Genomic DNA, 24,599 nt, shown 5'->3' on the forward strand with positions numbered 1-24,599 from the left:
GCAGTTAAGCAAATTTCGTGATTTATAAATATTGGGTCGCCCGAAAAGTTCGTTCCGATTTACATTTTGATTCGATATATATTTATGGATTTATATAGGTGCCATTTTGTCCCACAATCTTTGTCCGTCTTTCACGCAACTTCAATATTCCATTCTTCCAGAACCTCTCAGGTTTTTCGACGAAAAACTTTTCAAAAGATCTTTCACGTCGACCAAATTCCTTAAAAATCGGAACAAACTTTCCAGGCGACCCAATATGATGCAGCTGTGTCCTATTTGTATGTTGATTTTTCTTTAACGAAAATTTTGCACAGGACAATTAACAGAGAAAAAATAAAACTTGAGTGTACTTTCGAGCTTATAGTTTTCAAACGAAAAGATAGCTTTCCTCGCTCTTTTATTTTTTGTCGCTTAACTTTTCAAGGATTAAACTTTGCATCTCGAATAGAATTTTAGCAGAGGCGATCAGCACGGATTTTACATCCGACCTGCTTCGATGAACAATAGTAGGGGTGGCTAGATCAACGCACAGATCACCAATTTGCTCTCGTTTTTCCTATGTAACACTGTCGATACGGTTCATTGGTTCTTCATATAACGAAGTCACGTTCTGCTGCTGCTCCTCCTTCTACGAGTCGCTCATAAACCTAACTTCAAGGTCGTTAGAGCGATCCACGTAACTAGATAAAATGTTCGATTCAGGCTAATTTTCTCAATGTATTATCAATAATCGTTTTGTTAATTAGGGAAAAATATATTTACAAGGAAACGATGTTAAAATTTCTTCCGTGATATCTTGTTATGACATATTTCATAAAAAACATTAAAAATTGTTTTCGTTTTCTAAAACGGGAGCAAGATTGAAATATAAAGATTCTAGAATCGCATCAGCATTAAACTGAATTTCATATAAGCTTATTCTGCATATACCTATGTAGTATATCATACATTTATTTATACATTTAACCCTCCACCGGCAATATGGTTCGTCGAGTACCAGACAAAATTTTCATTGTTTAATTTCTCCGAAACGAAGGTGACAGATTCTGGTTCTAGCACCTAAAAAGCCTTTACCTACAAAAGTAGCACTTACAACGCTTTAACGGCTCAAATACTGTTTACTTCGTTCAATTTAGTTTTGAATAGCACGAGGGTAAAACGAGCACTGTGCCTTCAGCGACCCACATTGTCATCTACGTCAGTCTTTCGGGAAGCAAGCGAATTTTCTTATATCCGTAATGTTTTTATTTTCATACATATAGTAATCTCATGGCGACCGCTTCAGTGTCCCGTATGACTCCTACGTTTCTCATACATTAATAAGTATGAGATACGGAGCCTTTCTTTCTCGAGACGTGTCTCATATTTTTTAATAATAAATAAACCACATAAAGACTGACAAATTTCTTTATATTTTTTCGAAAGATCATAATCTCATAGATAAAATGTTAGGACAAAATTTTTCAATATATTTTTGTTACAAAATTGTGTCTCTTCCGGCAAATTCACATTTTTCCATAACTTCTCGTCAAATTTTTATTTTTATTGCAAAAAAGTTTTAAAAATTGGGCCAAAGTATGACTTGTGTAGTGAATTAGGGACTACGATAAATACCTCAGAATTTTTCAGATTCTTTTAATCTCAACAAGAAATCAGACTAGGGATTGGACCCATAATGTCCACTGCCTTAGTGAAAAACTATATTGTCAGCGGAAAGTTAAGCACAAATTATATATCGGAAAAAGGGAATTCGAATCCTATTACACAAGATAATATTATTTAAAAACCAAGAAATTATGAAATACGCGATAATTGAAAATCGATTCGTGATCGAATAAAGGAAACAAACGCATCCACTAATCATCTGGTTCGACTTTAAAAGCTTCCTGGCAATCTTCCTGTTCCCATTACGGGAATTTGATTCTCAGATACAACTTAAATCGTTCTGAAATCAGGAAATCTCAAGTTTGTGACGAGAATTTCCGTGCTTATTCGTCCTAGTAACTACCTGGACTACATTATTTTCAACAATTCTATCCAGCCTCGATCCGTCGCTTTAATTTCATTTTCAATTTAACTTGTTGTCGGAGAACCGTCTCGGCTCGATTTACATCGTGGCGCAGCCGTTTGCATCGATATAATTTCGCAACATCGAGCAAGAACGATACAACAGGGGAGAGAAATCGAGTTTTCCTCGTCGCACGTTAAACAACGTGAACAGACGAGCCGCGTCTGCGTCCGCGTCGTCGTCGACGCAGCTTTAACGCGTTTATCCTCTTCCTCATCCCATAGTTTCCGTGTAATTCTGTTAACACGATTCTGATCTTGGTTACCGAGGGGTGTGTGCGTGAAATAATTGTTTTAAAGCATGCATCGGGGAAAAGTTTAGTACGTGCTCCAGACTCGATAGAAAACCTGGTCGAATTACAAAATAACACTGCTGTTTTATTAGCAACTAGCGATCCGATGAATTTCCTTTCAGACACTGAAAATTTGTAATCGAAGCTTAAAAACATATCCGGAAAGTTGAAAAACCTGAAATATTATACTTTTAATGTAACGTACATAAACTTGGGTAGTTTTGTAATTTTAATAATTTTCATGAAATAAAATTTCTACGTTTTAAAATCAAATTGCTACTCTCGACTCCGGATGACCTATCAATTCACATGCTTACCATATACAATATATAACAGTACCTATGGCTACATCAGTTTTGGTATGAGATAAAATAGTTGCTTTTCCTAGATGAAATATTAAATTTGTCATGGAACTACAACTTCAAAGACTGATGAGAATTTTCATATTTCAAAGATAATTTATCTCGCAAAGGTACAAGTTGCTTTTGAAAGCAACTTCGCTATTCTATCTCTAGAACGAACCAACGGTGGAACTTGACTTCCAAAGTTCCGTGCTATGTGTCTGACAAGTTCATAAAAATAAGTCGAACAATATTTATTCGGGGCTGTAAGTTCATACTCGATAGAAAGTTCGTGTTCGACAACCCCGTCGATTTTGGTCCGATCAATTCTGAAACTATAAACGAGGGCCTTATTGCACGTAAAATTTTACGTTTATGATACGTTCTACGCTTAGCATGATATATTTTCGAACTTGAATGCGTATTTCTCACGCGACCCAAACGGAATCCGACAAGTGCACCATAAATATCGACTGAACGATATTCGTCGAATTTATCTGCGACCCAAACTTGGACGAGGGACTGAACGTCGAAAGAGCAACAGCTCCTCGGATATAACGACGAATGGTTCGACGATTTGGCAAGCAAAGAACTCACGGGCGAATACCACAGCCGTTGGCAAATTCGATCGTGACTGTGAAACGTAAATTTTGAAGACATGAACTTCGTCTCGTGAAATGTCGTGAAAAATTATATGGATAAAGTAAAACACGAATTTAACATTTGTAGGCATATTACTTTGATATTATTTTAAAAGGTCGCAAATAAATGTAAAAATTCCGAGACAGCCATAAAAGTCTCTAAACATACGGTCTCTTAAATTTGAAATATTATCGTAAGTACGTTAGGTGTAGTAGTTTTTTGACGTCAGATTTTGAATTGATTGAATATTGGCACATACTAAAAAAAAAAAAAAAAAATAGGAGCTTATTATGCTTATTAAGCAGAGGTAAAGAATACACAAAATTTATATACATTTATTATCTCGAAAATCATACAAAAGATAGACTTAATATAGATAATATTATATTAATATCTCGTGTTCTTTCTTTTGATAAATCAGATAACCAACATTTGATAAGCGTATATAGACTTTTGTGATTGTCTATGAAATGTTAACGCCTTATTCTTCTATGAATCGAACCTGTTAGCTTCATAAATAATTTAAATCCTGTAAAATCATTTTTCACGATTCGTATAAATACGAATGCGATTATACGATATCGATTTTAACTTTTTTTTTAACAAATCAGATGCACAAAATTCAATCGATGTATCTAGACTTGTATCTGACTATAAACTTTTGTTTAAATAAACTAATCTTTCATAAATCAACCGTGTTAAAAAATCAAAAATGTTAGCTCCACAAGCAATCAAAATTCTGCAAATCTATTTTTTACGATTCGCGCAGCTATCGCGTTCATCCCGAACGAGGCTAACGAACGAGGAGGGAACAGCAAAAAGTCCAAAGGAAATGTATCGATTGTTGCCACCACACGTAAACAGGTCGGAAGCGTGGCTGTGTCGCCGATATCGGAGCTTGTAAGCTTGGTCGTTACCACGATTCTTCGTTTTATATACCATTGGTGTAAATATTTTAAGAGTCTAGGGTAGGTAACTCGTTTACAAGCTACGACACGTTTAGATTTTGACGTTAAACTCGCGTTTTGTCTGCGTGTTTCTACACAATTCTATAGGACCTGCCACTCATCCCAGCAATAATAAGCTTTACCCGAGGAGCAAATGTAAAGCGGTTTGCAACATAAAGGATCTGCGTTTGAGGAAATTCAACATAATTTGAATACCAATGATTCGACTGAGTGAATAGTTTGGTGTTTCCTAATCGTCGACACGTTTATTATTTAAATGCGTTTGGGCTGCCGGGCGTTTCTCGTTCGCTCTATCTATCACGAAAGTTTTGGAAATCTAGCGTTGTTGGAACGCTTATTTCAAACACAGTCGTCGAAATTTGAGTCGTTTGAAATGAAGCTCTATAAATAGCATTCAGTGGCCAGACAGAAATAGAAATTTTGCGAGACAGTGAACGCATCGATTCCAATGTTACATATGTAAGCGCTGGTGCTCGTTGTTCACGTATTGTATATCATGTCAATTTTTCGCATGGACAATTTTCCACCCGTTACAAGATTTTCTATCTATTGTATTTTCATTTATAGAAGCTACACTTCACTTTTCTTTATGCTTTGTATTTTTCTTCCTTCCTTGTGCTTTATCATACATTTTCTCGTGATGCCCTTGGGCCATTTTTTTATAGTTGTCATTTTTTCCCTTGGTCTTTGTATTGTATTTTCTTTTGATAAAATTCCTTTTTGGTGTTTATATTGCTTTTCTATTTCTATCTTTTTTCTTTCTTTCTTTTTTGTTATCCTCGCTTTGTTAGAATTTTAGAATCATTGCGCGTGCTATCTGCTTTAACATAGAAATTTTTTGATGCCGCGATATCATCGTGACAATCAATGTGCCAATCGATGTCACTATTTAACGATTTAATTTAGGAGCACGCTGTACCACCAGGATTACTGTAACTACAAGTGACTACGCTCTGCTTTCACTGAAGTTTCAGATACTAATACACATCGTCCAGTTTATTTACCACAGTTAGGTATTCAGCAAGCTGTTGCGCTCTGTCAAAGTATATTGGAATTTCCTCAGACATGCAGAGCTAAGTCCAGAAATAAACCAGCCGCATAAGATTCGCGATAACCAGAGGGCATGATCTCTAAATGGAGACAGACAAGTTGCGCGATACATTTCTTCCAAGCGACTAGTCGACAAGATTCTTCTCAATAAATCTTATCCGACACTGATTGAATCTGCAATATCAGACAATGGAACTCAACTTAATCACTCTTATAAACCTATTACTCTCCGTCCAGTAAATTGAGTTTATTACTTTAGTAACCTGGATATTCGAATTTTCTCTGGATCGCGTCAAAGTCGTTGATGAACTTTGTTTCGATAAAACAAACTTCGTTTCGTAATTAAGCGAGTGAAAGAATGCTGTGCCCGATAAACTTGAAAACTTTTCTCGCGTTTGCAGAATGGAAGACCGCAAATGTCACGTAATGTTGTACAATGAGCCGGGCGGATATAGACAAATTGGAAACGGTCCATCACGAAGTAAATAACTTTCATTGATTGACAGCAATTTTAGAATTAGCATTTTGAGCGTCAGTGGCTAATCGAACAGCCTCCAGACCCTTGAATATTAAACTTATTTCGATTTTGTCTCTAATTTTATCTGTGTCTACCTCTTATGATATAATATCTATCTGAATCTATGCAATATTAAGAAATCTATTTAATTGAAACTATTAATTGGCGTATCAATATTCATATTCGGTATGACTCTGGGAAAACAAGTTGGTAATATCCGTTTGAAACAGAGCACACGCGTGAATTTTAGACGACAAATCTAGTTCAAATATATATTATTTAATGAGTGAGGCGCCCAAAGTCAGTAATTACCGCCCAAACCTCGCTCAAACCTCGACCAAACCTCTCAATGAAGGTATAATCTTCTTACGGAACACAATTCGTTTATTTAACAGCCAGAATGGTAATCCGCCCTAAACAACTCAGCTACAAATTGATATAAACCTGTACAGCTTGTTAACCAGAAAATATATTACTGTTTTTGGAGAGTCTAAACCGAAACAGAGCCGGCGCCAGGGAGAATCTGCGCCTGAGCTGCCAGTCGGACGTGCGTATGCTGTTGAACCGCTAGCGGTCAGTAAAGTGTTACTATGGCAGCAGTTCGTATCACTCGATGATTGAAAGTCATAAGTCAATAATATTTTCCATGTAAACTTTCGAATGAAAGTATAATTTTTTTATTGGACACGACTCGATTATTTAGTAACTAGAGCAATATATATTATATATATAATAGAGCAGAGAGACCCATGTTTGCCATATGACTTCGAGGAGCTTCCATAATTTTTGAAAGAATCATTATCCATTTGTCATTACTAAGAAATATCTCTCACATTCAAAGATGAAGCACTTAGGAAGCCAGGCGAACCACTTCATCACGTCGCATCTTTGCGAACAAAGGTATACTAGTCGTTTAAGACACATTAAGAGGTCGCTTCTTAAGAGCGAAGCGGAAATTCCGTAGCGGTTAATAGACCCCGGTGAAGTCTAACGTTTGAATGATCTCACGCTTAGAGAAGTTTAGCAAAGAGAAATTGCATTCGTGCAACTTTTTGGAATGTAGTTCCTTCAACCGTTGTCGGTTCAAATTAACTTCCATACCATTTTCGTACAAACCTCGTGTTACACAAACCTTGGGAATTCTTAACTAGCGCGTTCGTTAAGAGTTATTTCTAAAGAATCTGTTCAACTTGCAACAAGACGTAAACAAATAGCCGCGCTTTATCTTTTGAATGTCGACCTACATATACGCGTGACCTCTAACTATTTTTTTCTTTTCTTTTATCAGATCACCTGTTTTACGATTTTAATCTGGCGAGATTCCGATTACCCAATAAAGACTGAAATTTCAAACTACTACTCAAATCTCAGTGGAGTAGTCGGTGACCATTTAATAAATTTCTACGAGAGAAAACAAATTTTCTCAGCGAAGTTGCATGTTTCATAATTATATGTTGCATTATGTTCCAGAATTTAAACGTTTTATATGGACCCGATTGCGTCTATAAGCACGAATTTCGTGACGAACTAGATTAAATTTTTCCAGTATAAAATCAAAGATATGATATAAAATAACATAATGTATAATATAATAATATGAAATAAAATATACTATAGAAATGTTCACATTAAACAAGATATACATTTCATTACATTTCTGATGAGTCATTCGATATTATATTTAAGGAGGAATAAAATGAAGCAGCTAGTGATAAAATAATTGCACGTCATTCAGAATCTTAACGCGAGTATATTCTTATTGCGATACGCTTTAATTTAAATCTACGAATCGGTTTCGCTGCCAAGGTTTTCCTTTGAACTTGAAAATATTTGAAGAAATGGGCCAGAGAACTCCGGTACGCGTGCGAATGATATACACAAACAAATTCTCATTATGCTGCATAATCGAAAAAAAAGGGGGGGGAACGTAAAAAAGTGAAAAAAAGTACATATTTCTAAAGATGAGCGTTTTCTTTTCTCGCGCTGCGGCATAGGAAGAACAGAAAAATCCGTAGTTTATGCTCGTTGTGTTTCGCTATTGAGCAGCTCTCGTACTCGTTTGATATTTTGTCGTTCAAAGTGCTCTCATCCACCTGGAGGATAAATAAAATTCTAGCTAAACCATCGAAACTCACGAAATATCTAATATCGCGAAATCCTTTCAATTGTGTTGTTTGTCCCCTTTCGTTCGTTTCGAAACTCTTTCCTAAAACGATGCTACACGGAATCGAGATTTATTTACTCAAGATTCGCCGTTCTAAAGAATGTTATTCCATTCTTACCAGTAGTACAAGCTTTACTTATACGCTGATATTTTGAAAACATCGATTAAATACAGTTGTATATACGATCTCATTTAAATATGCCCAATAAATTCCGCAAATATCATTTTCTCAATGATACTTCTCAGTAGATTGTAGATGTTTATCAAAAATATTACGAAACTGCGAGGAGATTTGTGTCAACCGCTAAATAATGTTGGAATGAAAATTTATGTAAATAAGTGAGGGAGAATTCGAAGAATGCAAGAGTAAACTGAGATGTATATACAGTACTATGAGGGAATTTGATGGCACGTGGCAAGTATTTATATTATGCGTGAGATCTTTAACACTACGGTACGGCTAGGAAACGACAGGGTCTTGAGTAAAATCGTTGAAGAAATGAAATACGAAGGCAGACTGGAAAGTTTCCGGAATAGCAATGACAGTAAGAAATAAAGCAACCCCTAGCAGTAATTCTGGTAATTTTTCCATCTGTCCTCGTAGTCTATAGTTTCATCAACATCTTAGCCTTTACTTCTCCAACGCATTATCTTTATCTTTGCTTTCTAATCTAACCTGGAGACCTATCGAAACTGGCGATTCCACGATTCCTTGGAGTCCGTGCATATTTCTTGGTCTCTCAAAAGCTGTCGAAGGCAACGCGCCAATAATTCAACATCAGACCGCATCGTTTGCACATAAATTCCAAGGTTCACATCTTAAATCTCGGCCCCGTGTGCACGTGAACGTGACCTCACTGACAGGGCTTATTAAGGCCCGGTAATAAGGTCGTTCGTCAGACGGAATACGAAGAAGCGTGCTTGAGACTCTCTCAAAACTCTTCTTCTCTTCTTTACGACTAGAAAGACGTTCTTTTCCGGGGGAGAATCGTTGTGAGAATGTCAATAATAAACGTACGAAATACCATGAAAAGGTATTCCTGTCGGGATCAAAGTGTACTCATCTGACACTTGAGTGATTCTGATTGACAGCAAATAGCGGAATTCCGCGAGGAGATGTCGGAATATCTTGTGAGAAAAGGTAAGAAACATCGACCCTCTTATAGAGCAACTTTTCACATTTTTTGTCTAATGCATTGCTGTTCCCAAATATTTTATGTTTCTGGCGAGGACATAAGTGAAAAAGGATATCGTCTGTTTGTTGAAAGAGTGACAAATAAGAGAATTAAATTCTCCTGAAATTTGGTTTAAAGTAGAAACTTTGAAATAAAAAATTACTAAATAATTGTTAGGTTGTAATATATGAAATGATCTTCTTTTTGTAAATGTGTAATATTTTAGATGTCTCCTTCATCCAGCAAACCAACTACATATAAAATATAAAAGAACAAAGTTTCCCTTCGGAAGGACAAATGTTTTTCAGTCTCGATGAAAATATCGTCGAATTACGTAAAATAAAACTAAAGAACGTTACACGGTTCTCGTTTTTAGAGGAAATGCGGTTAAATTGCGAACACGAAAGCAGATACGCTATTAAAACACGCGCCACTGCAGTAAAGCGTTGACAGTAACGTGAAATAATAATTAAAGGCGATGAATTCATTTGCAAATACGGTGAAATATCTTCTACTCCACATTACTGCACAATTATCTATTATTAATTCTCACTGCTATCTATTTTCAAGAATTTTCACGGAATAATAAACCATACTATAAATAAATGAAAATGTTCAAACATTATCAATAATATCAATTTCATTGCGCTTTAATTGGAAGAAGATAGGACACGTGCCAATAAAAAGAAAGAAATACAAACAGGTTCCTACAACTACATTATAAACTTCACTCTAAATAGTAGATATATAAAATCGACTATTCTCAAATCGCTACAATTTTCCAAATCAACAGATCGGTAACTCGAACTTGCACGTGTTACAGGAGAATGCGCGTGCAACACATGTGTATTTCCCTATCATTCATATGGTGCAATCGCAAGAGGGAAATAATAATTCGGAAAAGCTGCAAAATTAAAACGAGCACAGTTTCCTCGTACGTTCCCTGTAACGTCACAAAAAAGTAGGAAAACGATAAATTTTACGAGCTCGTTTGCAAATCATCTCGCAGATGCATTTAGTGCATCGATCGTAAAAGCAGTGGAAACTGGCATCGCGACGTCGATTTGTGAAACGATCGCGACCAATATCGAAAGTGTGATTGATCTTGAACCCAAATGATCTCATGGCCATGGCTTTTCAAATCGCCGTGGAACAATTTTTGCACATCGATTTATCCGTTTTTATACTTCCAAGGCCTCCCCTGCCGCGACCGTACGAGCGTTCGTTTATTTATAATTTTCTCGACTCTCGATGCTACATCTCGAGTGTTGAACTGGTGCGCTGCTCGCCAATATTTTCACTGCTTTAATCCTTTGCAGTCGCGAGCCGTTCTCCTCCCACGATTATAATATGCTATTTCGATCTGTCATATTTCTGCGTTTCATTTGCCATTTTAATGCCGCTCGAATCCATGTGTCATGTGCTCACCTAACGTCGTGAAACCTCATAGGTGAACCATAACATAAATTAAAAGAACAACGATTGCAAGGCTTTCTTAGTTGAAAGTATAAATTGTGTCCTGAGAATGTCTATTTAATTTTATAAAGACTGTGGTGCGCAAGCTTCATGTATAATAGAAGATCGAAGCGTTTTGAAAAGACATAGAATAAAATGTAAAATGGGAAATTAGAAGGACAGTTAACCAAGCACGATCTTGAATTTTGAATACTTTGTGGTTTATCGTGTGTGAGCATTTTTTGTAGTTATTTTAATTAAATAAAAATCGTTGTTGTTTATATCTAATTCAAATTCTAACGCTGTGCATTTATTAACAGCGCAATATCGCGGAATATTAAAGTGAACATTGACTTAGTTTGCATGATATGCTTCCAAACAACGAACCATTAAACTACTCTACTTGCTAAGTAGAATTAACTAAGAGCTACTAACCGCACCATTATCGATGCAACCTCGAAAACATCAATACTGTTTCAACGCACGACAATCCGTGCAATCTTCCAACTTTGTACATTTATTTACTGAGTAATTAATAACAACAAGGATAATAGAATAAAACAGTGCATACATCTATGATAAAATAGATCTTATAATATAAAAATAAAAAATGTTTCACTCTCTTTCAAAGAAATGTCGACGAACTTATTACACGAGCTACTATCTTGTTCCATTCTACGTTCCTTCATATTCTAACGCAGCATAAATTATTGATATCGAGAGCATAATCCCTTGTAAGGGCAAAGTCGGACAAAGGTAAATCGCTTGTCTCGCAAATCGATGTGTTCATGTGGCCCTTGTCTACGTGTTGCGTCGAACGGAAACGTCAGTTTCGGTGAAAGGCGATTTCGATATTTCAAGACGTAACTACGCAAATGTATGCGAACGCGTAATCGAGAAAGAGATTGCGGCTGAACAGAGTCGTTAAACCTTTATAGGATGGCTTTAGTCTGCATATGATTGTATCCCGCCCTGTTAATGCTCTAAATGTCTCAATGGTTCTACGGTGTCCTCGCCTCTATCGTCTGCCTGGAATCTCAATGCTCTGAAATGCAAATTTATCGGTAGCTCCGAGAGTCAAATATTCCTAAATGGACATTTTTAAATGCCTTCGGAAAAATTCCTACTTATTTTTATTATTACTATTAAATACTAAGAAAGTCTATGAGCTCTATATATACCGTGGAATCTCGCATGTAAAAGAAAGATGAATCGGGCGAGGGAAAAATAACATACGTTGCTTGGCATTGAACAGGCCAGGTGTTTCAGAGGTTTTGAAAAGAAGAAAAGTTGTGGAAAAACGAGGTGATTTGAAGAGTAACATCAGATCTACAGCGATTTAAGGAAGGGAAGTAATGGATAAAAGAGCCACTCTGGCAGTTACGTTTTTAATATTATACCTTTTTATGGTATATTCGTTCTGTTTTACACGTTCCGCTAGACTACTATCTTTTACTAGGTTTCATCGCGTATTATGAATTTTCAAGCAAGTATTATTTTTAAAAATAACCACTTCTCAAAATACATTCTATCGCGGTAGAAAAGTTCGCAATACCAGAACACGCTAATAATTAGTAAAGAAATAAATGACACTAGTATCTGTTTTTCGCTAATTATAAATTTATATGTTCCACCTTGTATTAATAATTAATTCATACATCGACGACATATCAGGATATTATGTGGATTTTACACAGACAAATTAATCGAATGCAATTTTTGCACTGACTATGAGATATATAACCTACATTCTGCTTCAAATACATTTTCTGAAAGAGATACATTGTTGCGAAGATACTATATGCATAACATTTGCATAAATGAAGATTACGAGATATACGTATATCTGATAGATTTTTTAAAACAAATTAGCCACGACTAACGAGTAGTTATCAACACCAAGGACGGTTATATCTTAAAATAACATGAATTCTAAAATTTTGTCTTCTCTCTGAAAGGAGAACCATAATGTTCTCTTCATCGAATGATCCAATATCAACATGGAACTGATTTTTTTTTGAAGCAATTATTAGCTTATAGTTTCATAATATATGATTCATCGGTAATAATAAACTCGGCGATTTTCGAAAATCTATGTTTTACACATACCAAATTAACGAGTTGCGGGCAAAACGCATCAACGGCGATCTTCTTTCCAGCGTAGCTACGGAATCTCGACCAATAATTCATTTTGCATCTAATTTGCAAATTAATAGGTTTCAGTATAGCGTGACCATTAGAGCGATCGATGCCAAGAAATGATTTACGAGATGAAAACGGTAAACGAACATAACGGCCCGTGAAATACTCATTCTAACACAAGCGAGAGTAATGCATTTCCTCGTTTTATATTTTCTTCCGCTGTCGCAAGTCGGATGTATTTTCTAAAGTGTTCTTGATTTCCTTCTCTTGCAAAACGAAGCAGGGTGGTTACACTACAGAAAATTGAACGGAAAAACGCGGAGATTAAAGGTTTTGCAGGTTACTTCAATATTCAACGAACTTATCCACTAATTGCTTCAAACTTTGAATATAATGATAAATTATTCTCTGCATGTGTTTTAATTATAAAATATAAATCACATCTCTTTCAGAGCGCATACACTAAAACGGAAACAAAAGAGGAAGCAGAAGGTTTATACATAATTCAAATAACCAGCCATTCTCGCACGACTTATTTACACGTTCACTTCATGACCAAAGAAACTTATTAAATTAAATTCGTTACAACGAACATCGTCCTCGCCGCACGAAAGCTCCACTTGATTTACATGTTCCGCTTTAAAGTAGGAGCACATTATGCTGCCTGTTTCCAACGTTTTTGTTATTTCCGTATACGTGAACTGTAGAGAGGATCTGCCTATTTTAGGGAGAGATACGAAAAATAAGAATCCTAAAGATTAATATCCAAAACTTTATGACCGTTTTACTTCATACATTCAAATATATATAAAAATGCGCAACTAAGTGAACTCAGTCGGAGATTTAATTTCTAACTTTCTCCGTGATTTTATTGTCATCCAGTTTGGCTTAAAGCGTTCTTTTTGCCTCCGATTCAATCTTCGATTACGTTTCTTTCTTTGAAGCTCGAAGCATTCGAAAGATCCAATAGGGTCTTTGAAAATCGCAAAAGTTTAATCAATTTTCTAAAAAAAAAATGAACTATGATATACTAAAAAATCACAGGAATTTTGCTTTGTAACGAAAACATAATTTTAGAAAGATTGATAGATATTATATTATGTAATAAGTTTGTTCGCCACTCGGTTTTTTTAGGTTTTTATTTAAGTTTTCTAGGTTTTAGGTTTATTTGGGAATACCATAGCAGAGGATAACATAACAAATAATCTATAGAATATGATTCGAAATACGTGACAAAATAAACGATTCACGATACAGATATCCCGATATAGATAATACAGAGAATATTTTAGAAGGTAAAGCTCCAGTTAGCATAATGTAAAGCCTACGTCGTGTTACGTTAATATTTCACAGCGAACCGTCTCTAATAATATTCGCGATTAATTACTCACCGTGTTTGCAGTCGTAAATTTCAATTCGCGCGATTAACGCGTCACAAGTTCATTAAGATTCTTCAGTATTCCGTTCGAGGTGGGCACAGTTCTATAAAGTTCTAGCGTTAAAAACAAATACAAATACAATAATGCAATGAGATTCGAAGCGTTAAGCTTCATACCATCCTTTAGTAAAATAAACATTAATTAATAAGATTTAATCGAATATCAACAAAAGCAAATTTAATTTCGATATTGCTAATATAACATATCTCCGTATATTACATTATTACGTTGAATTAAATTAACATTAACGAATGATACAATAGTAAACTGAACTGGCTAAATGATAATTGGATGTTCGAAATAATTAATGCTCTCTTCTAGCATTGAAAATTCCCTTTTCCTCGTGTATAATAAAAAATTACAAACAATCAACGTCGACAAAATATATTAAGTCACTTATTACTTAAAAAGCTCGTTCTTGTCGAAGAACTCTTCAACTACCGCAAACGAGTCTCTGGAAGTAACAAAATTACAGGACGGCAAGCATTTGATCATTTTGTACCTCGTTAGAACTCTCTCAAGATCTACTCATAATCAGATAATTGTGAAATCTTGTTCACAATGCTTGACCCTAACTCGATTATGATTAGAACCAATTACTTTTTTTTCTTGACAGGATAATAAAATTCGATCCACACTACGTCAAATAAAATCCATATTAACTAAAATGAAATGTAACTTAAGAAACAAAATACGCTTAAAAAACCAATGATCGATAACTGAAACGAAAAAAACACGCGTCTATTTGAAGAACATAATTAAAACTTTCTGAACAATACACGAAACTACGTGGTCCCGATTTGCAGAATCCAAAGTGAGACGCCAATTCGAAAAGAAAGATAGCGCATTCATCGGTACATACGTTCCCGTACGCCAAAGGCATTTTCATAGCCGTATTTGAAGATCGTGCTCGTTACGATGCAGCTTGTAATTTTCACGAGCATAAAGCTTGACGAGCTCAAAGGGGCAACCTCTCGTCATACGTAACTTTTAGAAGCTCCGTACAAAACAACGGGCACACCCTAGATGCGGTAAAGCGGCGTAACGCTTCTCGAGGATAAGACGAGGAGGTGCACTTTGAACTTTCTTCCGGAGTCACGACGTCTCTAGTTTTCTTTTCTATCTTTTCGAGGATCTGTCTTCCTTTCCCTTTCTCCCTAGTTTCTTTCCTGTACTTGGAAAGCTCTCAGCGATACCCGAGACCTTCTACATCGAGTAAAAAAACAGTACCTTCCGGTGCTGCGTCCGAGGTAAAAATAAATCGTGACTCTATTTCACTCTATAGCACACGCTCTCCGCAACCCTTTTTCCATTTTTCCTCATTCTCTTGGACTCTAGCAAAATTCAATTTGTTTCGAGAGAAGGGAGAAGACGCTTCACAAAAGCGTTGCTCTCTTCTCTTCTTTTCTTCTTTCCTTCTCTTATCCGTAAGATAAGAAGAGAGGATTGAAAGTCGATTGGTTGAATGGATGGCATGGTTCGACGCGGACCAGGGGTTTTTCAATTTTCCATCTCACGCCAAAAATCGACAGTGCAATCGAGCTGACACGACGCCCGCCTCTGAAATATACCACTTCTTCCGCTTCGGGTCAGTCCTCCCGTGAACAATCAAATACCATGGGATTCGAGGACTATTCTTCTCTCAACGAAAAGACGATATTTTGATTTTAGTTTTCGATCCAGAAACCGAGTTATCCAATGGTCTCCGGTGCTATTGGTGCTCACGGTCCATTTCGTTACCAACTTTCCGTTTCATGTCTTTCTAATCTTATTTATCTTATTTGGAAAGTGGAAGCTTTTCCTTGTGAGGTTCTATAAACCGTTAAATCTGTGAAATTCGAATTTATTCTCTTATATGGTGGTATCTCTGTCACGATTTTCATTGCATTTCTTGTTCGATAAATAAGTTATCCATCTTTTACGCAATTATAACGACGGATTTCTATAAATCTTGCCTCTCCCATTTACACAAGAGCAGGTAAAAGAGAGCTCGGTTACTTCTGGAAAATGGAATCGCAAATATCGCTTACTCTGCTGCAGTAATCCTTTCGAATTTTTCTAATATAACGTTTTCGATGATATTATTTTAATTTTAAGAATTGTGGAAATATATGGTTAGAAATTTGTAAAGAGTTCAAGTGAAGTAAGAATATTTACGGTAAAAGCTGCGGTAATTTAATGAATTATAATAAAACAACATTTAAGTTAAGTAGTGGTGTGGTAGGATATAAAAATTTTACGTCAAGCAGACATTATACGCCCTCATTTTCTCCATCCTTCCCTTTCTTTCTCTTCTTTTTTCCCTCTCATCCTTCGCTCTTTCATTCGAGACTCGTTTTCATCGACAAACTTTAAAATATAACCATTTAATAATTTCTATACAAAGATTTCTAGCATACAATCTGTAAATTTCATTCTAAATCCAAATCTGGGAAGTGAATTAACCGCGAATTTGAAACGTCGCAGAATGAAATATTAAATAACGAAATGCATTTTTTCAATAACAAGTGTAAATTATTATGTAAAATGCTAGTGAATATGCATAAATATCAGATACTAAAAATATTTGCTTGGACCAGGCGTATGTTTTGAAACAGATATAGGTAAACAAGGAACGTTCGATTCTCGTTATGCAAAACGTAGTTTGCACCGGGGGAAGTATTTTTTTGTCCTTTTCGGTTAAATTTGAATTTATGCCTTGTCACGTTTATGTGCGTTTCCATGCCACGATCTCTCCTCTTTCGCGTCACGAAAAAATATCATCACTCGCGAACTCTATTTGACGTGTAAAACTCGCGCACTTGAAATTTACGGTTCTTGTTGAAGTATTTGTCACTTATATATTCCGCTATCATTTTCCGTGATCTCCCGATTAATTATAGGAAAATATGACATAACTTGTTATCTGTAACTCGTTCCATGTAATCTTTTTAACATTAAATTTTGAACATCGCCTGGAATGACCTCCGAAGGACCAATTCTTTAATATCAAAGGTAACAAAAAGGAATTGATCAGTGGCTTAGAGAACTCAATTATTAGAACACTGGACAGACTTGCGAAAGATTCGGGTTGGAATCTCAGTCCACCAATCTTTGATGACCCATTCTTTTTTTATTGGCGATCTCCAAGTAAATAAAATCATCACTTTGCCCTTTAAATTTGAACTTTAAATTTGGAATTAAAAAGTCAGACCTTTAATCTAGTGTAGGTTGCCATTTCTATATATTTTTTACCCATTTTTTTCTAGTTAAAGTTTAACTACCCAAACCACTGGATATTTTATATTTTAAATTTCAACCTTACTTACTTACTTATTTCATAACCTATGATTATTTAATAGATACCTATTTGATTTGCCAAAATAATAAATTGTTAATCGATGAAAGAATATATGATTCAGTAACACATCAACAACATTACATGATTAAAAGTAACATTCTTGTTTTACTTGGTGTCTCTTTGAACGACCAAAGTGGAACTCTCGCTTCTATCATCTTTGCTAAGATTACACGTCTCCCATGGGATCTACGTGAAATTGTTCTTCTGAAAATATGTCGCCGCGTTCGTAAATTCAACTCTACTCAATTTAAATATATACACGTGTTTGCATGTATTAGGTACTTCTTATTATCAGTTTTTTGTTCCAGCGTGTACTCTTCAATCAGAAACTCGATTATATCCGTATAAAATTTTCTTCCGTCAATCTAGAATTATATTGATGATCTACATTTTATATAGCATGCAATAAGCAATCTTCGTTTTCGTAGAGATTACTTATATCTCCATTTACTTTGTATCGTATCATTTTTCGCAAGATAAGAAGAGATCATAGTTCCATGCGAGTTCCTCATCAATCATCGGATTCGAATTCGATAAATTCTTGTCTGTTATGTTGCATGGAGAACACCACACAGCAGTCTCAAGATCGTTCCACGTGACAAATCGTAGCATCATTTCCGAAGTACAAAATGCGTGGGGTAACAATCCTTTATCTTTCCCGACTCAATTTTTCTTTCGTCCCAATAAATATTTCTTCGGCGTAAGAAGAATTGTCTTCTATCTACATTATTTTAAATGTACCTATGCTTCAATCGTACGACGTAATCATTATATGTTGACCATTAAGTTTTGATCATCTAAATAGCAACATACCTTTCTTCATTCGGATGACATATATATGACAGTTTTTAAAAGTACTTTAAACTTTCCAGCTTAGTCTGCGATAAATTCTTCGGCTCTCACGGATCGTGCAATAAATTACGAAATACAGTTTTTTCACGCAAGTAGTGGATTCATTGATAAATCATACCAAGCCCACAAATATTCCGCAACAAGAGATCAAAAACATCGGTAAGCTAATATTCGCACTATCTCCTTCATTCCTTTGAACGGTGTATTTAATTTATTTTTGTTTAGCTATCTATATTTATCAATTTAACATCCAGCAATCCGCTGCGGGTGTACATTTTTTAAATTTATCCTGCAATATCCTATTTTTAGAATAAGCGAGATATCAGAACTAGTAGAATATCACAGCTGTATTACTATTAACGTGACGCAGTTACAATGTACTTTTGTTTCCTTTACCGAATATAAACAGTGCTTTCAACATTCGAGGAAAACGTGTTAACGGCATCATCGTTCCGCTAGCGACCGCGTTCGAAACATGAAAACATCGAAGCATGTTTACAGAGCGCTTATGCTCAATTTTGAGAACTCCCAATACGAGCTTGTAGAAAAAGAAGAATAGATGAGTAATAACGATATTTCAGTGCAAAAATAGAAGCAGTCGACGAAGTGGACAGGAATGTGATCGAAGTCGAGCCACGAGGAAATGTTCTTGCAAAGAGATTAACTTATTTTAAATGGAATATTTAAATTTCCCCATCAAGGACAGTTTGTTATTGCGGCGTTTCGTGCATTTATTGTTTCAACACGAGCCTTGTCGTGAAAGAACATATTAACCTACGGATCTCTCTGCAGTCCCCAATACGAGCGACCTCCTATGGACAAACTTGAGAAACGGATGAACAGAACTTTTGAAAGTTTGATCAATGCTTAGGGGATCTTTTGTAAAACGGGTGGCGATGAAAAAGCAAGTTACAAGGAAGAACAGTGAATGAAACGGACAACGAAGAATCGGACGTTCTTTGCTGGTACAAATGAGATTTTCAAATTTCCACGATACAGAAGCAACTTCATTATCTCCCGACCGTCCTTCGCTAAATTTTATCAGTGTACTTAATTAGACTGCTTTATGCAGGCGCGGACCAACCCTTGGAAAACAATTTGTGCGAAAATTTCGTTCAAAGCTTGCCTATTCGTGCTTTATGCAAAGTACTACAATGAGAATAACTTCATTTAGATACGTTTTAAGTTCCCCTTTGTTTCAACCGCAAAGTATGACGATTATATTCGAATTGGACGTTATTACCCCGTTGTTACGAATCATAAATCACCGTTTGACAAATTCTCTCTCCGTTTTGTTATTTAACAACTTGCCTCTTCATACAGAGATATATCTTCCACCCCGCGAATAAGTTTTCTTAGGGTGTCGAAGAGAATAAGCGTACGCTACTACAACCTACTACATCTTACTACCTCTTGAAAAAATATATTCCATTCGCTTTATCGTTATCACGTCTCTCCTTTAGGGGTCCGTAATCCGGCGAATAAAAAGTTCATTCGTTTCACTTATCAATATATCTTCTTCTTCAGCCCGTTACGATCCCATAAATGTTACTTCGTGCTGAATTACGTTTCGTCTTCCATTATATCGTTCCTTCTTTGCCCAGTTATGCCCGTGTGTTACTTTCACCAAACCACTTCTAGAAGCGTTTAATCTATCCCCCTGTATTATTACAATCCATCCCCGCACTGTTTTACAGCCCGTCTATTCACGCTATATAACAAGATTTTTCGAGCCTCTCACCTTACCACATAAAAAAAACAAAATGAAACACGAGTTTCATTTACCTTTATACTTATTACATAAAAAATGATCATGAAATCTTCGCACGAAAATAAAGAACGATCTCACACTTTCCGCGTATTTCACAGAAAGTTATATAGAATGAGAAGTTCCTACGGTGAAATTTTAATTTCTTCTTTACTCTGTTCAATGATACATTGACTACGCTCTTCGCTTTCGTCGTTTTTTCTTTGCGTTCTCTTTGGCGTATCGTTATGTACATACAGGCAAATAAATTACACGCTTCCAGCGCTATTTTTGCCCCTTTAAACGCCAGTGCGAAGAAAGACACGCAGCACCTCATTAAATACGTAGCATACACATTCTTTATCTATTCGTGGCTCCAATTAATAAACAACACCCTTTTTCGGGCCTGTTAAAGCATGTCAACCCGGAAACTAGATAGCTACGATAAATTGCCCTCAATTTAATGATTCTTAATTAACTACAACACACGTGTTTACATTTGATATGCTTACGTATACAGCATGGTTCAGTTTATTCTACTTAAGTACATATTTTACTGGCATATGGGAATATTAAATTTATTTTTTATTACAAAGGGCTGCTGTTAAAACGCGTTAATCCGAAAATGCGTTAACATAGTCATGATAAATTACTCCCAATTTGATGATATTTAATTAACCACTGAAATTAACCACTGGATGTGATTATATTCAAAGTGATCATGTATAAAGAATGGTTTAATTTATTCAACTACATACGTTTCTAGTCTGGTGTTCAGCTTACAACGACAGTATTAAATTTCAAATTGAAATCTGTTTATTCATTTTTATTGTAACTGTAGTGGGACATATTTTATTATCTCTATATTTATTTTAAGAATTTTTTGTTTCCTAATAGAGATATCACTATTCCGAATTTGCGTTTTTTGAATATTTCTACATTGAAATTGATGGAAAAGATTTAAATATTAAATATTAAAGCTTGAAACTTATATTGGATTGATACTGATGACTTACATTGGATAATCGTTGCATTCTGATTGCCTGCATGAAAGTTAAAACATACATAAACCAAACACTACGTCAAATGAAAACAAATATTATCATATATAACATTCAAGCAGATTATCGTAATAGATATCGCATTTTGTTTCTACTATGTATTTCTTATCATTTCCACCTGTAACTAAATGAAACTGTTTACAAATCCAATTAAGAAGCTGCATATACGCCTATACTTGCAATACACATATGTCTGTCAAATAATTTACGATATACATGTAGCGTGAAACGATTAAATACATGATCTAAGTGTATTTTGAAATTCTCAACTTCTGTTTATATTTACGGCTCGCCTCGTAAACGTATACAAACGATGTTACACGACATCGACGATCGTTCATGTTTTCATAATTTCAACGAATCTAAAGGTTACCCCGAAACTTAATTGAAAACAAGACATTCCAAATAAGACGCATTTGCTCTCGTCGCCTAACGAAAGAATCGTATACATATATAGCTATAAAAGTTTCGATCGATCAGTTTAGCCAATTAAAACAATAGGAACGTGATGTCGTGTCATTGAACGCATTGAACGCATTGAAATTGCGTAGCAACGGGGACATCTAGAAACACACTCGTGGTATACCGCGGAAATTAATCTTCGTTGAAAGTAACGCGCTGCGAATGTGTCACGAGGCGGCGTTCGCGTATAAAACACGAAGGATCGAGGGTCGAAGTGTGCGCGAGACGATTCGCGTGAAGGGGGAGGGGGAACGGTTGACAGAATAGGCGGGCAAGGTGTACCAACCGATCATAGCGAACGAAATACATTTCGAACCTGATCCGACGAGGTTTATTTTTCCGAGGCGAAGTTTCTCGCGTGCCAACGGTGCCGTTGTCGTACATTGAACTCTTACCTTAGCGTCCCTCTGCATCGAGTCAACTCCCAGCCACGTTTATCGGTCCGCGGTACGGCGTTTCTCCGGATGCATGTCCGTTGCGGTGGTCACGAAACAATGAAATCCGCGCCGTTGGACGATCCTCTCGATGTCACAAATCCTTCCGTTGTCGATCCGGTCCTCGATTGGAGCACGCGGTAAAATCGAGTCGAAACCGTAAACGCTCCGCGCTCACATGAAAATGAACTCACAACACTGTTCGCCGGCTTCCCACTGGACCCCGTGCCTCCATCGAATAACCTCCCTCCTCGCCGCGAACGTTGCACGGGAGCAACGATAATTTGGCGCGCGCAGATTAAAATCACGCGAGTGTATATAACCGATAGAAAACACCCATCAGAGAAAGAGTGACGAACGGAGGAGGGAGAGAACGAGAGAAGGGTGCGCGTACTACCGCACCAGCCGGCCGACAGGACACACCACGACAGACTGAAACCGAGGGTAGAAAACGTGGTTGCCTTCGCGACGCCCTCGTGCGTAGTCGGCCGGCATCGGCACGTTTCGTGCACCACCGTCTCGCTCGGCATTCAGGGCCGTCGCACTCGCTGTCGACGCCATTCGGGTCACGTGGTCGTGTCAGGGGTGAACGACGCGACGTGCTACGATCTCTCCTCGATGCTCCCGCATATATGTATTTGTTTTACTTCACGGTAAAAAGGAATAGTTCAGTCAAAAGAGACGAATAACTGCGATGTGCAATGCAGAAGAATCGCCTGAATATATGTATACAGGTATTGCTTTATATTCTTGATACATTGCAAACTAACCTTGCATACGAACTGTTTACGTATATGCGTATGCTGTATACACTAAAGAGTTTTGAATTCGCGCGTTTTGTGAAGAACATGGTGGCAGTGTCTCCAGTTAGATATTTGTTTTGAATTATGAAACGCTTGAATTAAGAGACGAGCAATGTTCTATGTTAGATATAATAATATGACTGTGTTGTGAAAATAATTATTACGATAAGGAAGACAAATAGATTAAGTATATGCTATTGAATATGAAATATTTGTTGTAAAATCGAATTATCGTAGAAGTGCCATATTCGAGAATGTATAAAATTCGATGTATGTGCAAACGGCCCGTTACAACTTAGCGATTATTATCGATAATTTGCAAACCTAACATTATGCGAGTGCTGTGTAAGTATTTGGATAGAATATGTAAGCTTGCATTTCTTTATCGTCCTCTTTTAATAGAAGTGAGTTAATGTATTTCGAAGTGCGTGACGTTATCGATATTAACATTCATTAGAAATGTTTAATTAACGTTAGAAATACTAATAAGATCGACATTCGTTTGTTTCAATGTTATCGAAAGTTCATAAAATTTGAAATGTTCGGTGAAATATTTTTACGTCATTGTTTTTAATTACTCCCATAAATAATATTGCATTGTGAAATAGATTCCTCTCGATAATCGAAGATTTCCCGATAGACCGACACTCATATGTATTTTGAAAACGATGTTTGAGGGAAATAAGGTTCTCTAGGACTCCGGAGCAATACAAACTCGGGTTATGCACCTCTACAAATTTCAAATACCATGCAGTTGGTAACGTACCTCGATTTATATTGTCTATTATATTGCATGTTATTGCAAGAATAATTCAAATTCTCGCCAATTTTCTCGTGGCTTAATTTGATTGAGGTTATACTCTAGCATAATGTTGTTAAGTTATAAGATAAATAGTTTCTGCTAGAGACTTGAACATTTGTAAATAATAATCATATGTAATAAATGTTGTGAGGATGACTTAACAATAAAGGAGAATCTAAAACTTCTCAAAATAAGTATTATGCAAATAAATTTTTTGTTAGTCTTAAACATTAATGCATAATAATCGCGAAGACTAGATCTAGCAAGGATAAATTAAGAAAAAAAAGCAAAAATGCGTAACTTTTTAGAAATTAGTAATAAAATGATCACGTCTTAAATACTTTGTTAAGAAATGGGAAAAAGTATATCCAACAGCCAGTTCAAACGACAAAATGAAAGTATAAAATTAGATTCGCAGGACAGTTCTCTGTGAAATTGAAACTAATAGTTTACGGTGGCTGCATCTATCCTGTTGTAAAAATGAACCCGGGCGCGTAACTGCGAGATGTCGTTAGATATAATTAAGAGTAAAGCGTCGTCTCGAAGGAAGCTTTTACCTTCTGAACCGTGTCGAGTTTCATTGAAACATCAACATTCTTGTCAAAGAGCTCTCGTAAAAAGCACTCAAAGCACTATCGATGAAACCGCCTGTAAACAAATTATAAGTTATCGTTTTTTTGAATACGAACACATAAACGCACGATTATAGATACACTCAAGATTTTCATTATCTCAGAAATGCTTTCAATAATAATTAAAGAGTTTTTACAATTACCATCTTCATGAAGAACAGAGTATTATGCTTTTTATTATCTTACATTTGCATATCAATCCATCATAATTAG

At 36.1% G+C, this 24,599-nt stretch overlaps 1 protein-coding gene across 2 annotated transcripts in view; it reads right to left on the bottom strand.

Annotated features, from left to right (window-relative positions):
• Positions 1–22,591, bottom strand: part of Sk (small conductance calcium-activated potassium channel) — a 248,829-nt gene extending 226,238 nt beyond the window's left edge. Inside the window, exon 1 of one of the 2 annotated variants that reach the window (XM_072016863.1) lies at positions 22,111–22,591. The gene's annotated coding sequence lies outside the window, so the exon portion shown is untranslated. The remainder of the gene's footprint in view (positions 1–22,110) is intronic. The other variant, XM_072016865.1, reaches the window with a different exon arrangement.
• Positions 22,592–24,599: the final 2,008 nt, after the last annotated feature.

This window comes from Bombus fervidus, chromosome 14 (assembly GCF_041682495.2).
Source record: "Bombus fervidus isolate BK054 chromosome 14, iyBomFerv1, whole genome shotgun sequence".
NCBI classification, from domain to species: domain Eukaryota; kingdom Metazoa; phylum Arthropoda; class Insecta; order Hymenoptera; family Apidae; genus Bombus; species Bombus fervidus.